The sequence below is a fragment of the Hyaena hyaena genome, unplaced genomic scaffold, assembly GCF_003009895.1.
Source record: "Hyaena hyaena isolate Hyena2069 unplaced genomic scaffold, ASM300989v1 scaffold_927, whole genome shotgun sequence".
Taxonomy (NCBI): Eukaryota; Metazoa; Chordata; class Mammalia; order Carnivora; family Hyaenidae; genus Hyaena; species Hyaena hyaena.
In genome coordinates this window covers 401,658-409,033 of record NW_024081558.1, presented here as the reverse complement: position 1 = coordinate 409,033, position 7,376 = coordinate 401,658, and the positions used below count along the sequence as shown (strand labels likewise).

Genomic DNA, 7,376 nt, shown 5'->3' with positions numbered 1-7,376 from the left:
ATTTTGTGAAATTGGGGAATCACTGCTGGTGAGGGGTTATGACACCCTGATCCAGCTAAACTAGCCAGCTCATTTCCCAATGATGCCATAAACATTTCTAATCCTTTGACCATTAAAATGCCTTCTCTCCTCTTTTTCCTATTTAAAGTTCTGCTTCAGTTTAAGACTTTGCCTGAATTCTAATTTTTTATGTAGGAAAACATTTTTTAACTGCCCAAACCCAGGATAAGCTCTTGCTCCTTTAGAATTGCTAGAGCATGGCTATCTGTGCCACTTACTTTGTACTGACCTTACGCTGCCATTTTTTTTTATTTATCTCTTGATAACTATATCCTGTCTTTCCAACTAGAGCTTAACCCTATTGTAAAGGCTTTTTCGTGGTTCTGTGTGTCCTCAGCATCTGGCTTCATGCCCAGCACACAATCATCACCCAATAAAAGCTTATTAGTAGTAATGGCACATAATTCCATGAGAATCACTTAAATATTATTGACTGCATATTACTTGAGAGATGTATTGTCTGGCTCTTATTTGGCAAGAACATCGTATCTTCATTCATAAGGAAACTAGCCTATTGCCCTGAACACCAGCTAATGGGTGGCCAGAAATGGAGTCTATTGAACATTTGCTGTGGACATGACAAGTGTTTAGTAACTGTCAAAATGGTTGCCTTAATCCTTTCAGGATTCTATAATAAAATACCACAGACTGGATGGCTTATAAACCACAGAAATTTGTTTCTTACAGTTCTGGAGGCTGGGAATCCAAGATCGGAATGCCAGCATGGTCAGATGAGAACCCCCTTTCAGGCTGCAGACTGCTGACCTTTGGCTGTGTCTTCACATGGAAGAAGGGTCTAGGGATCTCTGCGAGGTCTCTTTTATAACATATTAATTGTCTTTATGAGGGCTCGACCCCTATGACCTACTGCTCACCTCCCAAAAGCCCCACCTTCCTAATACCATCAACTTTGAGGGTTAAGATTTCAACATATAAATTGGGAGTGGAGGGACAAGAATATTCAGACCATAGCAATGGTCAATACCCATGAACCAGTAGGTATCACAGAATTTTTATGTGGTTTTAATCCTGAAGGCATTAAATGTCATTAACAGCCCTAACAGTATCTCTTAATCCTACTTATCTTACTATGTTAGTAAAAGGGATATATAAGATAATCATAGCTTATGCTTATAGAATATTTTATGCATATTTACTTATTTAATATTTACAACAATCCCTTGAAATAGATAATATTCCCATTTTATAGAAGCAATATTTCTCATCTTATAGATGAGGAAACAGGACACAGAAAGGTTAAGTAACTTCCTCAAGAGGAGGTGGGATTTGAATGTAGGCAGCCTGACTCCAGAATCCAAAACTATTATGCCATGAAATAAGTTGGCTTCTTATATTCCATAATGACTGGATAGATATGAAGCAGTACAATATGTTTTAATTAAAGAAATTTGAGTATCAGGTGGCTTTTCCCAGTGGGAATAAAGACCACACGAGAACTGAAAAGCCCCTGTGAGGAAATGCATTGTGCCAGCTCAAGGTCAGCCTGTATATTCAATTCCTGTTCCATCTTTAAGTTATTTTCCACTAGTGTGTAAGCGGAAGTGAGCCCTGGCTGAGGTGGAGAGGGCCTTTCATCTTCCAAGCAGGGGGACCACTTGGGAAAGCAGGCCAATGAGAGCTGCAGGGGGGCTGAGCCATTTTAAAAACACATGAAAGCCAGAGCTTAACAGAGAATTTTTATGAGGATGGCAAAGTCGAGGGTGTATGCTCATGTTCGCTTGCAGGAAACGTGGGTTAAAACTGATCAGTGATTAAAATTCCCTAGACCTTTAAAATGCAAATGATTTCAAAAATGTCATATTTTTGAAAAGTAAGCATTCTCATTTATGGGAGCTACAACATGGTACTTTATTCTAGAGAATATTTGAAGTTGCATGAAAATCACTGGAGCTCCAGTACAGATTATTAGATAAAAATATTGCCTGCTGGAGCTTGGGAAAGGATTCCATTGATTTCTCATCCCTACCTTTTTATCCTTAAGAAAACAGTGGGGCAATTAAACTTTGCCTTTTCTACCCTTTGTACAGATAATGGCACCAAGGCTTCAGTGTAAATTGGAAAGACAATGTCACAGTCCCCTGTTTTTCAAAGCAGTAAATTCCAACTCCTTGTCCTGGTTTCTTGGAGATTGAAGTCAGGCGCACAGATTTTCAATGACACCCATTTTTTTTCTTTGTCGTTCTGAACTGGCTGCTACAGTTTCTCTCACTAACGTGTGCTGCCAGCCAGGTTCCTCGATATGAATAGTGAATACCCTGGCTCTCTCCCTAGGACCTTCTAATTACAAGCCTAAGTTTGAAGATTTCAACTTATTTTGGCACACAGGGTGGTGATTCAAGATTTTAATTCTCTCCTCAGGCTATCTAATTAATAAAACTCTCTAATTTTTGTCAGGATACATTCAGCAGGGGTTTAAATAACTAGTTCTCAAACAGCCCTATTTTGCTATTGTCAAAATCTGTTCTTTAAATGTGCTAAAAATATCCCAGGATACAGTAAAGGGAATGCACAGCTTCCTCCCCTCGTGAAGATATGGTGAGTTCCTTTTACATTTGGCTGTTTTAAATATATGTCAAGAAGAGTGGGAGGAACGAGGAGTGGAATTTTTGGCATCAGAAACTACAGGGCTCGAGTGACTAAAGATGTACCTTCTCCATCTATAGGAATTAAGAAAAGAGAGTTTAAATGCTTAAGCTTATCCTTTTTTCCCTTTTTCTTTCTCTCATTTAAGTCTGATATACTACCTGAACAAATGAACTTCATCACAAAGTGAATGAGTGAGTTGGAGTCGTTTTCTTCTGCCAAGAAATAAGGTAGGGAATTTCCCCTTTAATGTATTTTAATTGAATTCTATTATGATTAGCAGTCAAAGATAGGCTATCCAATATATTAGTGATAAGAAACAGACATCACACATGAAGGTTGAAGAATATACCATTATTTTGAAAATATCTATGTGAGAAACAGCCCCAGTTATGATCTACTTGCAGAATGATATACTCTCCACATTTGCAGTGAAACAGTGTCTCTAATTCACTGCAATGAAATTTTTGCTCATGTATTTTGTGTTTTAAATCTTAGGAAAATAATTCATTAATTCGGTGGATATTTATTGGGCAATTTATATGTGCCAGACAGTGAAATTCAGCTCATGTGTGTTTATTTTATTTCAGAAAAATAATGTATTTGTTCATTCAATGAGTACTTACTGAGCATCTTCTAGGTAACAGACAATGCTCTCTAGGTGCTGAGAAACAACAGAATGAAGCAGACAAAAATCTGCTCCTTCCTGGAGTGTGCATTAGAGTGGTGTAGATAAATAACAGGAAAAGTAAGCAAATATACACTATTTTAGTGACAAGTGCTAAGAAGAAAAATAAAATAGGTAAAAAGAATATGAAGTGTCTTGGGAACAGTAATTTTAGAGAGAGTGATAAGAAAAGGTCTAGCAGAGGAGTTGATATTTGCATCAACACTGAAAGGGAAGTGGTGCCTGAGTGGCTCAGTCAGCTGAGCCTCTGACTCTTCATTTCAGCTCAGGTGATCTCATGGTTTCTGAGTTCAAGCCCCACATCAGGCTCTGTGCTGACAGCGCAGAGCCTCCTTGGGATTCTCTGTCTCCCTCTCTCTCTGCTCCTCCCCCCCTTAATCTCTTTCTCTCTCTCTCAAAATAAATAAACTCAAAAAAAAAAAAAAAAAACCCTGAAAGGAGGGGAGGGGCTGCTGTTAAGGGGAAGAATGTTGAAGGCAGAAGGCCAAGGCAAAGGCCCTCTGAAGTTGGGACAAGCTGGGCACTTTTGAGGGGTGTCAAGGAAACCAACATGATAGAGCAGAATGAGCAAAGAGGAAGGGTGACAGGATGTGTCTGACAGGTACCGGGGGCCCCATCATGGAGGCTTTACACATCTGGCTGAAGTCAGATCTTGGCTGGATCTGTAGTCATTGAAGGCTTGACTGGGCTGAAAGACCAAAGTTATTTTTTTACTCACATGTCTGGCACCTCAGTACTGTTCCATGTGGCCTCCTGGCTTTCTTAGCTCAGCGTTCAAGGGGGCAAGAAACAGGAACTGCCAGTCCTCTTAAAAGTTAGATCTGGAACTTAAAGTGTTATTTCTATTAGTCAAAGCATATTCTGTTAGTCAAAGCAATGACAGACTAGCGTAGATTCAAGGAAGTGGAGGAATAGACACTATTTCTTAGCAGGGGAGTGGCATGGACTTAAAGGAAGGAAAAGAACTGATCACAGCTACCTCACCAAGTGAAGAAAATATTTAGAGAAAGGGAGAGTTATCAACTATGCCAAATGCAATTTTTTTTGTTTATTTATTTTGAGAGAGAAAGAGTGAGAGAGAGCAAGTGGGGGGAGGGACAGAGAGAGAGAGAGAATCCCAAGCAGGCTCTGCATAGTCAGCACAGAGCCCAAAGAGGGACTTGAACTCATGAACCATGAGATCATGACCTAAGCCAATGTCCAGTGCTTAACTAACTGAGCCACCCACGTGTCCCTGACAAATGCTATTAAGAGATTATTAAAAATGATGATGATATGTACTTGACAAAATAATTTTGTTAAGAAAATAGTCCTTGTAATGATGATATAGGGGAAAGTGTGACTGAAATGGTTTGAAGGGGTGTGGAAGGAAAAAAGAGCTGCAGAGTATAGACAGTTTTTTTTCAAGGAGTTTTGTTGTAAAAAGAATGAGAAAAATGAGATAGCAGAAGCAGGAAGAGGATATAGAAAGGGTTGAGGGAAATATTACCATGTGTATATTCAGGGTAATGATCCAAGTAGGGAGGGGGAAATTGATGATAAAACCTTAAAAGTCAAAAGAGGTTGGAGCTAATATATAACTGGAGGGATTAGCCTTGGTTCAAGGATGCTTTATGAGCACAGATGCCAGTAGTTGGGTAGATACAATTGGGGAAATGAGGAATTTCTCTTTGTAGTACATCTATTTTTTTTCCAGTGAAATAGGAAAGAAGGTGATCCACTGTAAATAGGGATGGGGAGAATACTTGAAGTTTTGAGGAAAGAAGAGAGGCCTGAAAGTCATTCAGAAGAGTGGGAGAAGTAATTGGTCAAGGGTAGAATGTCGTACATCCTTAGGATCCCTCTGAGGTTCATGAATTTAAAGGGTGACCAATTATCCTAGATCTGTATTTTACTCGTACATGTACAGCAGAATGTGCGAGCATGGACGGTTGGAGAGATGTACTTCAGCAGGGTTGTTATTTAGTCAATGGAGTAGAATACAGCTAAAGAGAGGCAAGCGAATTGTAGATACATGCAAGGAGCTGATTATAATAATTGATCATGGAGTTTAACATGTTGATTTTGATCACGAGAGTGCTATCCATCTACTGGATATACTTTTCTGTATTTCTCTAGTGTTTGTTTTATACCTTTTTTCATTAAGTAAGTCAAAACTCCCCAACTTTGAATGGACTTGCCTAGAAGGCAGTGACTTCCCTAACTTTAGAAGCATCCATGAAAAGACTGAGCAGATGTTTTGTGTCAGATATTTAAAAGAATTCATACTTCAGGGGCACCTGAGTGGTTCAGTCAATTGAGTATCTGACTCTTGAGTTCAGTTCAGGTCATGATCTCACAGTTCATGAGTTTGAGCCCTGGGTCAGGCTCTGCTCTGACAACATGGGGACTGCTTCAGATTCTCTCTCTATCTTTGCCTTTCCTCTACTCATTCTCAATCTCTCTCTCTCTCTCAATAGGAAGGAAGGAAGGAAGGGAGGGAGGGAGGGAGGGAGGAAGGGAGGGAGGGAAAGAAAGAGAGAGAGAGAAAGAAGGAAGGAAGGAAGGAAAGAAAGAAGGAAGGAAGGAAGGAAGGAAGGAAAGAAAACTTCAGAAAAATGTTGGACCAGTACAATTTTAAGGGTTCCCTGGGGTTCAACTTTGATATTCTATGACTATCTTAGGGATTAATTGTGCACCTGTTATGTGCAGTTCTCTATAGGATGTACTATGGGAATTACAAACGTACATTTGATGTACTCCCTGACCCCAGGATAGTTATAATTCAGTATCTTTTAAAAGTAAGTTTAAAATATAGACATACTGAAACTTAATTATCTACTAGATGATGAAAATTGACACTCTTTAATATATTCTGCTCATATGTAACTGCCATGGCGGACTAGCCCCATGTTTGTTCTGAGCCTATTACATCATCAGTAAGCTCCAGAGTCCAGCAGTTTGTTTCCCAGAAACCTAGATCGGAGGACTAAACAACTGGTTGGTTTTATTTTAATAACATATCTTTAAAATGAGGATTCAAAGGACTTGTTGCTATAGGGGCACTGGAAAATATAGGAAAATGTGGAGCACTTTGATGACTCTAAGAAGGAAAGAATACCCTCCTTTGGCTGTCATGTAAACAAAATCATAGTCTTCTTTGTGTGGAAGAAAATGTTAGCGGTATATAGGCCATTTCTATATTCAGCCTGTGCATTAAACTGGGGCACAGCTGATGCACTCATTTCAGACAGTACCAGTTGCTGCAGATGGACTTTTCATTTCTCAGTTGGCATATTCATTAACTTGACAGAAATGATTGGTTTCATTGTACCACATTGTGCTTGTTTTATGTATAGAGTCCTGGTATTACTCTAGATTGTTGGGACCTTCAGGCAGAAAACATCTTCAACATAGAAATTTATGACTCTTGACATTTATGTCATCCAGAAGACACCAGTTCAGGATTGAACCCTGTAGGCTTTCACAGCTGGGAGGCTGTGGAGAGGGCTTTCTCTATTCAATATAGTTCTATACTGGTAAATGCTATGGTAATGACCAGTAATAGTGAAATTATCCTCCTTCCATAGATGAGAAGGATTATGAATGACAGAAGTTATGCTCAAGCTGCTGGAGTGGTCCACTTTAAGAAGATCCGTCTAAAGGTATGAAAACTATACATTAGGAAAGGATTCATAGCATAAATGAATCCTTTTCAATATGTAAATGTTTATCCCAGAAACCCTTTAAATTTCAACTACAGCTGAATTTTTAAAATGTCCAATTTACTAAAAATAGTTTCATGTTTATTGCATAGCATGAGTTTCAGGAGAACATTGATTTCATACTTGCTACTTATAACAAACTAAAGCAAAAGGTGAGGGAGATGTTGTGGGTCACATTTGCTCAAATTGGAAAAACAAAACAAAACAAAAACTCTGCAAAGTTTATTCTCTACAAAAACAGAAACAAAATAGAACAAAGAAAAATCATGTGTCAGATGAACAAAGCCCGATCCATAGCTCAGGCGAGCAGGTGGGCAGAC

At 39.0% G+C, this 7,376-nt stretch overlaps 1 long non-coding RNA gene across 1 annotated transcript; it reads left to right on the top strand.

The window, feature by feature from the left end:
- Positions 1-910: 910 nt before the first annotated feature.
- LOC120222918 lies at positions 911-6,998 on the top strand. Its single transcript, XR_005526141.1, has 3 exons — positions 911-976; positions 2,813-2,894; positions 6,922-6,998. It is a non-coding gene; the product is annotated as an uncharacterized LOC120222918 (long non-coding RNA).
- The last annotated feature ends 378 nt before the right edge of the window (positions 6,999-7,376 follow it).